General features: G+C 34.6%; 1 long non-coding RNA gene across 1 annotated transcript; it reads left to right on the top strand.

Annotated features, from left to right (window-relative positions):
* The first annotated feature begins 148 nt into the window (after positions 1–148).
* LOC144239114 (uncharacterized) lies at positions 149–3227 on the top strand. Its single transcript, XR_013337318.1, has 2 exons — positions 149–380; positions 2561–3227. It is a non-coding gene; the product is annotated as an uncharacterized LOC144239114 (long non-coding RNA).
* Positions 3228–8442: the final 5215 nt, after the last annotated feature.

Below are 8442 nucleotides of genomic sequence, written 5' to 3'. Positions count from 1 at the left end.
CCCCACTGCCAGGTTGGGGGAGGGGACGGCGCAGACAGCGGAGAGATGGGGGAGGGGGCCGCGGCTCCTCCGCCCGCCCCGCCCTGGCTGCTGATCCGCACACGCCTCCGCAGCCCCGGGCTCCCACCCACCGCGCTGGGCCCTGGAGGCTGGAGGCAGCCGGGCGTGGCTTCCGCGTGGGCTTGGGCTTTATTTTCCAAACGCGGACTTTTGAAACGCATTTAAGGGCGACGTAGAGGTTGTAAAGGGCATTTTCTCTTCTGGAAATGGGCCAGCTGCTGGTGAAGTGCTCGGCAGTGTCAACAGTCCACGTCATAGTTTTCTGGCACGATGGCTGAATTACTGTAGTGAAGAAAAACAAAATGGAAATTCACAATATGGTTAGTAGCAGACAGTTGCCTGTCTTAACCGTGACTGAGGTCAGAATTCTAGTTTTAAATCTCAGGTCGAAACAGATCTACACACGTGCGCGCACGTAAAATATGTAAAAATATAATCTAAGTCAATTTTTCTATCCTAAATTTGTTTCTTAGAAAATTGTTAAGGAAACCAAATCAGAATTTAGACATGCAATGAGCGTACGGTTGTGTTTTAATCCCTAAGTGTGGATTAGCAATTTAAGTATCAGACCAAAAACAAAAGCAAAAACCAAAGAAGTTACAACTATGAAATGATCCTGTAAGAATAACTTTATTTTCCCATTATTTATTCCATGGTGTAGAACTTGACGTCTTAGAAAAATATGGAACTAGTAAAAGGTTCAATGTAAAGCTTTTTCCCCATCAGTATGACATTGACACATGAAAAGGGAATAACTTGAAAAACTTTCATTTTTTGGGTCAACTTTACAAGGACTTTTTCACCAACTAATTATTGAGTTGTCCTTTCATGGAATACTTCTGCTCACATTCCTTGCATGCTTCTTTTCTATCGTTCATGCTTTTCCTAAGTCTAGTTTTAGTATCTATCAAGAAAATATTCTTATAATTAACAAATGATAACAGAAGAACTTTAACTTCAAAATAGCAATTCTGAGTATTTCACTTCAGTGTTTATAGCCTGATCAGTAAGTCTTGTGATACATGTTGTATACCATATTCATTTATTTGAATATTTTATATACCTTAAAATTAATATTTTTATCTTCTTTGCCAAATCAGATGAAAATTGATGGAATTAATGTATCGATATTAATTATGTTGCTCTTAAAATTTCTGATCTTCTACAACATGATCAAATTTTGAAGTCTAATATACATAGATGTCACTTAAGGCATGGTAAGAATTAAAAGGTTCTTCATGGTTCCGCAAAAAAGCTCTGCTGTTCAGTCAAGTAACCAAAAGGGAAATACACCTCTGTTGTTTAAATTCATTACTGTATTTTCGATGTTGGTATCGACTGGTCAGTTTTAATGGCTATAATTTATAGACATTCAAATTATTTTAATTTAATACAATAATTATTTTTTTATGTGCTTACTGCAAGCCTGGAACTGGGCAGATGAGAACTATGACAAGATCCATGCTTTCAAGTACCTCAGAAACTAACAGAAAACTGAACTTGTACAAGAGATGCCACAGCTAGAAAGGAAAAATTCATTGTTACATGGATATTCAAAATTCTCTGGGAATATGGCTAAGATTATTTTGTTTTCTCTAACAGAGTGAACTTAAAGGTGGCTGTGACATTTGAGATGTGAACCATATTCAGATGAGTGAATGATTTATATGGATGTTAGTGCATTTTACGACTTTATTCTTAAATAATTACATAATTTAAAATTATCTAAGAATCTTAGTGCAAATCAATGATGGATTTCTGTGTAAAAATGAGAACTTGTAATGTTTGGGGATGGTGGGATTTAAATGATGAGGACTAGAAACAACAGTTTCACTAAGGGGAAGTTTTTGTATTTAGACCAAAAATGTCTACATCCTCAGGACTAGAGAGGGAAGAAAAATAAATGTAGTAGAAAGATCACAGAGATATTTAGGACGAAATATCAATGTGTTGAATAATTCATTCTGGAGGTTGATCACATTGCTAAGAGGACTAAGCCAGTGGGATGAAATGGGCACCAATTTTGAAAGCAGCAGATTTGAATAGGAACATGATGCGTTCAGCTACAGATGTTGACTTGGAGATAGTTGTGGAATAGCAGGTATAGACATTGGAAATTGGAGTCTGACACCCCAGAGCTTGAGTTGAAATAAACCAATTTATGAACACATAAAAAAGGAACTTGAAGGAAAAGAGTGACTAAGATCATTTAAGACAAATGAGTGGAAAGAAAAAAGAGGTCCAAAATAGACTCGTGGGCAACACAAAGGATTTGGGGGTTAGGACAAAAAAGAATCTAGGGTCAAAGTGAAACTAACAAAGGTTAAGGTGAGTAAGAATTAGAAGATATTATGATGACTACAAATAAAATAGAATTTCAAAGTAGAATATTGGAAACTTTTAAATGTTACTCAGAAATTAGGTAGAATGAGAACTGAGAAGGTAATTATTATTTTGGTGATAATGATTTAGTAATGATTGTCCCCATTGTGTTCTCCAGGAAACAGATGCTGAGGAAGAGTTCAAAAGCAAAAGGTTAATCAGGCACTAACAGCGGTGAAAGACAGAAGGGAGCAGAATTGGGAAAGGGAATCTAGGACCATAAAAAGGACCTGACAAAGTTTCTGCCAACCCAGAGGTTTGCTCCAGAGCCACGGAGTTCATGAACCGTGAGATCATGACCTGAGCTGAAGTCAGATGCTTAACCGACTGAACCACTCAGGCACCCCAACTAATGTCTTTATAAAAGAGGAAATGTGGACACAAAAAGAAACATTCAACAATGTTTGAGCACAGAGAAAAGACCATCTAAGAATACAACGAGGAGGCAGCCATCTACATGCCAAGGAAAGAAGCCTCAGAAGGACTTTCAGCCTCCAGAATTGTAATAAAATTAATTTATGTTGTTTAAGCCACCTAGGCTATGGTATTTTATTATAACAGGCCTACCAAGCTAATATGGAAAGGCAAAGGACCCAGAATATTTCCAACCTCAAACTTAGACTATATGCATTTCGCCATTTAAAAATGTACTACAGGTTACAGTAATCAAGACAGTATGTTACTGCCAAATCAAGAGACATATAGATCAATGGCATTGAAATGAGAGTACAAAGTGAATCCTTACATTTACTTTCCATTGATTATTAATAAAGGTGCAAAAACAATTCAATGACGAAAGCATTGTCTTTTCAACTGGTGCTGAGAGAAATGTATAACCACAAACAAACAATCAACCTGGGGGCAGCGGGGTGGTTCAGTCGGTATGCATCCAGCTCTTCATATCAGCTTAGGTCATGGCCTCATAGTCATGAGATCAAGCCCCACATCACACTCAGTGTGGAGCTTGCTTGGAATTCTTTCTCTCCCTCTTTCTCTCTGCCCCTTCTCCACTCTCACGTGCACGTGACTGCTCTTTCTTTCTCAAAAGAAATGAAAACAAAAACTTAAAAAAAATATTTATCTGGACCACTACCAAACATTATACAAACAACTCCAAGTGGAACATATACCAAGCCATAAGGGCTAAAAATATTAAACTGTTAGAAGCAAACAGAGGTATAAATCTTCATGACCTTGGGCTCAGCTATTAGTTACTGCATACAACACCAAATGTAGAAGAAACAAAAGAAAAAATGGACAAATTGGACTTCATCAAAGTTTAAATCTTCTACATTTCAAACAACATCATCAGAAAGTGAAAAGATAATCAAGCATGGGATAATATATTTTTCTCTCAGATTTTAATTAACTTTTAATTCCAACCTAGTTAACGTACCATGTAATATCAGCTTAAGGTATATAACATAGTGATTCAACAATTCCATACATCACCCAGTGCTCATCATGATAACTGCAATCCTTAATGACTATCATCTATTTTAGCCACCTGCCCATTCACCTCTCCATGGATAACCATCAGTTTGTCCTCTATAGTGAAGAGTCTGTTCCCTGGTTTCTCTTTCTCTCTCTCTCTCTCTCTCTGTTTTGTTTCTTAAATTCCACATGAGTGAAATCATATGATATTTTTCTTTCCCTGACTTGATTTGCTTGACATTTTGTACTCTCTACCTCCATCCATGTTGTTGCAAGTAGCAAGACTCCACTCTTTTTTATGGATGAATAATAATCTATTGTGTGTGGGGGTGTGTGGATATGACCTCTTCTTTATCCATTCCTCAATCAATGGACACTTGGGATCCTTCTACAATTTGACTTTGTAAATAATGCTGATGTTGGACGCTTAACCAGCTGAGCCACCCAGGCACTTCAGGCGGAATGTGATTTTTAAAAGATATTTCTCTACAAAAGATACATGAATGGCCAATAAGCACATAAAAAGATATTCAACATAATTATTAGTCTGTGGCCACTATAAAAAATTACCACACTTTTAGTGTCTTAAAACAAATTAAATATATTGTCTTGAATTTTTAAAAGCCAGAAGTCTGCAATCAGTTACACTGTACTGAGACCAAAATGTCAGCAGGACTGTATTCACTCCATAGGCTCCTGGGCATATATTATTTTAATGGTAATTATATATAAACTCCAATGTGATATAGCTGTGTCCGTTTATGTTTCTATAAATAGCAGTGGCATTTGGAATATTAATTAGAAAGTCTTTCATATTTACATATTAATTTTACACACTAAAGATCACTGTAAATAAGATTTCTAGTTTTCAGTAAAGAGAAATATTAAAATATCATTTCTTATGCAAAAAGATTTGAAATAATGCATTTAAAGCTTTCAAAAAGACTCATACAATCAATTTTGAAACACCAATTATTTGAAGGCTTTACTGTTATTGTTAATAATGAGTGAACATTTCAATAACTACAAACTATTTCCCAGTTATCCTGATCACTTTTTTGCTAATGATCCTTTTACTCTCTTTTGATTCTGAAACAATCAATTCTAAGCTTCTATCCTAAAAATTAGCAAAGTTTACCTGATTACCAATCTCATTGGAATTTCTTTTCAGGTTTTAAGTGTAATAACTACTCTCAGCATTATACATCACAATCTGATAAGATATTAAACCTATACTCAAAAAGGATTACATGTAATAAATATTAAAATAAAACCACTAAGATGCATTATAATGATAGTGCTGTAAACCACACAAAAGGTGGTAATCAGAATGTAAAACAAAAGCCTTAAAAGCAAAAGAACAATAAAACAATTTAAGATTGGCTTTCCAACAGAAATAATGGAAACTAGAAGGTTACTGAATGACAGATTCAAAAAAGGAATAAACTATTTACTATCTTCTATAATAAAAAATATATATATATAAAATGACAGATTCAAAAAAGGAATAAACTACTATCTGCATTTTATATGGAGAGAAAATGTCTTTCAAAATGAAATACAGTATTTTCAGAAAATAATGAAGAAAAATTATCTGGATCATTCATGGACTAAAGAAAATGTCAACTGAGTCCTTCACACTGAAGGGAATTGATCCTATGTGGAATGTTGCAGAAGTACAAAATGCATATAGCTTTATCATATTGAGAAAGTCTCTTTTTGTTTCTAATTAGATAAGAGTATTTATCATGGATCAGTGCTAGATTTTGTGATAAGTCAGGCACAAAATAAATAAAATTGCATAGATAAACCTAAATGAGAAGACTATGAGAGAGAGAAGATATATTTAAATCATCTACTCCCAAAACAAGTATAAAACTGGGCAATTTTGTCAAAACAACTATTACAGGACTATAAAAACTTATCAAAAGAAACAAAAAGTGAGTCATTTATGAAAAGCTGCCACAAAATAAAGAATAGTGGGAGCTATGTTCTTGTTCTTCTTTCCTGAATCTGCTCCTATGCCTTCTTCCAGATTAGTTGATGCTGTTATTTTACTAGAGAAAGGCTAGTCATGAAAACATTTAAATTAGGTGTCAGAGGAGCAGTTCTACATTTGGTGCAAATGGCAAAAAAATCTCATCCATCGACACTTTGAATAAAAGTAGCAAACTTGGTAAGGAATGAATGTAAAACCAGAAGTACTATGAGCCCAATGTTGAGGTCCTAGTTGGGGTTAGTGACAGATCAGACAGAAATTAAAGGTACCATATTGGAAATAATAGCTCTTTAAAGGATAATGATAAACTCTGTGTATATCATATTCCTAGCTGACAGGTCGGCTACATGCATGTGCTGGAGGAACTGGATAAGGATTGATAGGAAATAACACTAGTGGGAATTTTAAATTTGCCTAGAATCTCAATATGCTACCCAATTATAAAGAAAAGCCCAGGGGCAAATGGCTTTAGTGATGAATTCTATGAGAATACATAAAGAAAAAATATTACTAATTCTACACAAACATTTATAGAAAATGAGAAAGGTAAAACACTTCCTAACTCATAAGGCAGGTATCATTCTGATATCAAAGCCAAGCAAAAACATCACAATATAATAAGCATAGACATAAAAATCCTTAATAAAATATTAGCAAACTAATGATGTTACACACCATGACTAGGTGAGCTTATCCAGGGAAGTAAGATTGGGTTGATATCTAAGAGTAAATTCATAGAATAAGGGAAGGGAAATGCACAGTCATCTCAAAGGACCCAGAAATAGCCTTTTATAAAATCCAGAACTGATTTTTATTAATGTTTTATTTATTTCTGAAAGAGAGAGAGAAAGAGTGACAGCGTGAACAGTGGAGGAGGGTCAGAGAGAGAGGGAGACATAGAATCTGAAGCAGGCTCAAGGCTCTGAGCTAGCTGTCAGCACAGAACCCGACACGGGGCTCGAACCCACAAACTGTGAGATCGTGGCCTGAGCCGAAGTCGGACGCTTAACCGACTGAGCTACCCAGGCGCCCCCAGAACTGATTTGTAATAAACACTATCATCAAATCTAACTAGGAATGGAAAGAAACCTCCTCAAATAGCAATATGCACAACCTGCTAGTAGCATCATGGTTGAAGTTGAAAGACTGAATGCTGTCACTCTTCAATCAGGAACAAGACAAACACTTCTGTTTTCACTACTTTTATGACAATGTAGGACAGATTTCTCAGATATACCAAAACAATGGTCTGTAAAAAAAAATAATAATAATAAATTGGACTTTATCAAAAATTTTTTGCTGTTCAAAAGATGTCATTAAGAAAAGAAACACAAAGGATAAGTTAAAAGAAAATATTTACAGTTCATATATCTGATAAATATTATATTCTGAAAATGGATGCCATCAATCAAAAAAATGTATCTATAATAGAAGTTCCAGAATGAGAAGAGGTAGAAAGGGACAGTAAGTTTAGTCAAAGGAATAATGGCTGAAAACTTTCCAAATCTGAGCAGAGATATGTACATTCAGGCACATGAAGCTCATAGAACTCCAAATAAATTCAACCCAAAGAGGACTTCATGAGACACATTGTAATAAAATTATCAAAAATCAATATAAAGAGAGAATTTGAAAGCAGTAAGAGTAAACAAACATCATATAAAAGGGAATATGCATAAGACTATAAGCAGATTTCTCAGCAGAAACCTTGTCAGATAGGAGAGAGCAGGATGATATATTCAAAGTTCTAAAAGAAAAGAACTACCAGCCAAGAATACTTTACCTGGCAAAGTTGCTCTTCAGAAATGAGAGATAGAACTTTTTATAGGAAAACTCTGAAGGAATTAATTATCACTCGATCTGCCTTACAAGCCAATATGAAATGACAGCAATTAGTAACATGAAAACATATGAAAGTATAAAACTCACTGGAAAAGGTAAGTATATAGTCAAATTCAGAACACTCAAATACTGTAATGGTGTTATGTAAATCATTTAACTCTAAGGTAAAGGTTAAAAGGCAAAGTATTAAAAATAAATTTACTGCTTAATAATTTGTTAATGGATAAATAATGTAAAAAATGTAAACTATTATATAAAAAACATAAAATGAAGAGGGTAGATTTTTGTATGCAGTTGAAGTTAAGTTTTTATCAGGTTAAAATAGATTGTTATTACTATAATTTGTTTTATGTAAGCCTCATGGTAACAACAAAGCAAAACTCTTTAGTATATACAAAAGATAAAGAAGGAATCAAAGCATAGACCACAAAAAATCATATGACAAAGGAAAATCACAAGACAGAAAGGACCACAGAAACTGCAATAGAGCCAAAAAACAATTAACAAGATGACAAAAGTAAGTCCATACCTATCAATAATTACTTTAAATGAAAATGAATTAACTTCTCCAATCAAAAGAGTGGCTGAATGGGCTAACAAAACAAAACAAAAAGCTGAGACCAGAGTATTTGCTGCATAAAAGAGACCCACTTCAGATTTCAGTACACACACACTGAAAGTGAAGAGATGGGAAAAGATTTTCCATGCATATGGAAACCAAAAGA

The sequence above is a fragment of the Crocuta crocuta genome, unplaced genomic scaffold, assembly GCF_008692635.1.
Source record: "Crocuta crocuta isolate KB4526 unplaced genomic scaffold, BGI_CrCroc_1.0 scaffold177, whole genome shotgun sequence".
NCBI classification, from domain to species: domain Eukaryota; kingdom Metazoa; phylum Chordata; class Mammalia; order Carnivora; family Hyaenidae; genus Crocuta; species Crocuta crocuta.
The sequence above is the reverse complement of the archived record's forward strand: the minus strand, read 5'-3'. Positions and strand labels throughout refer to the sequence as shown.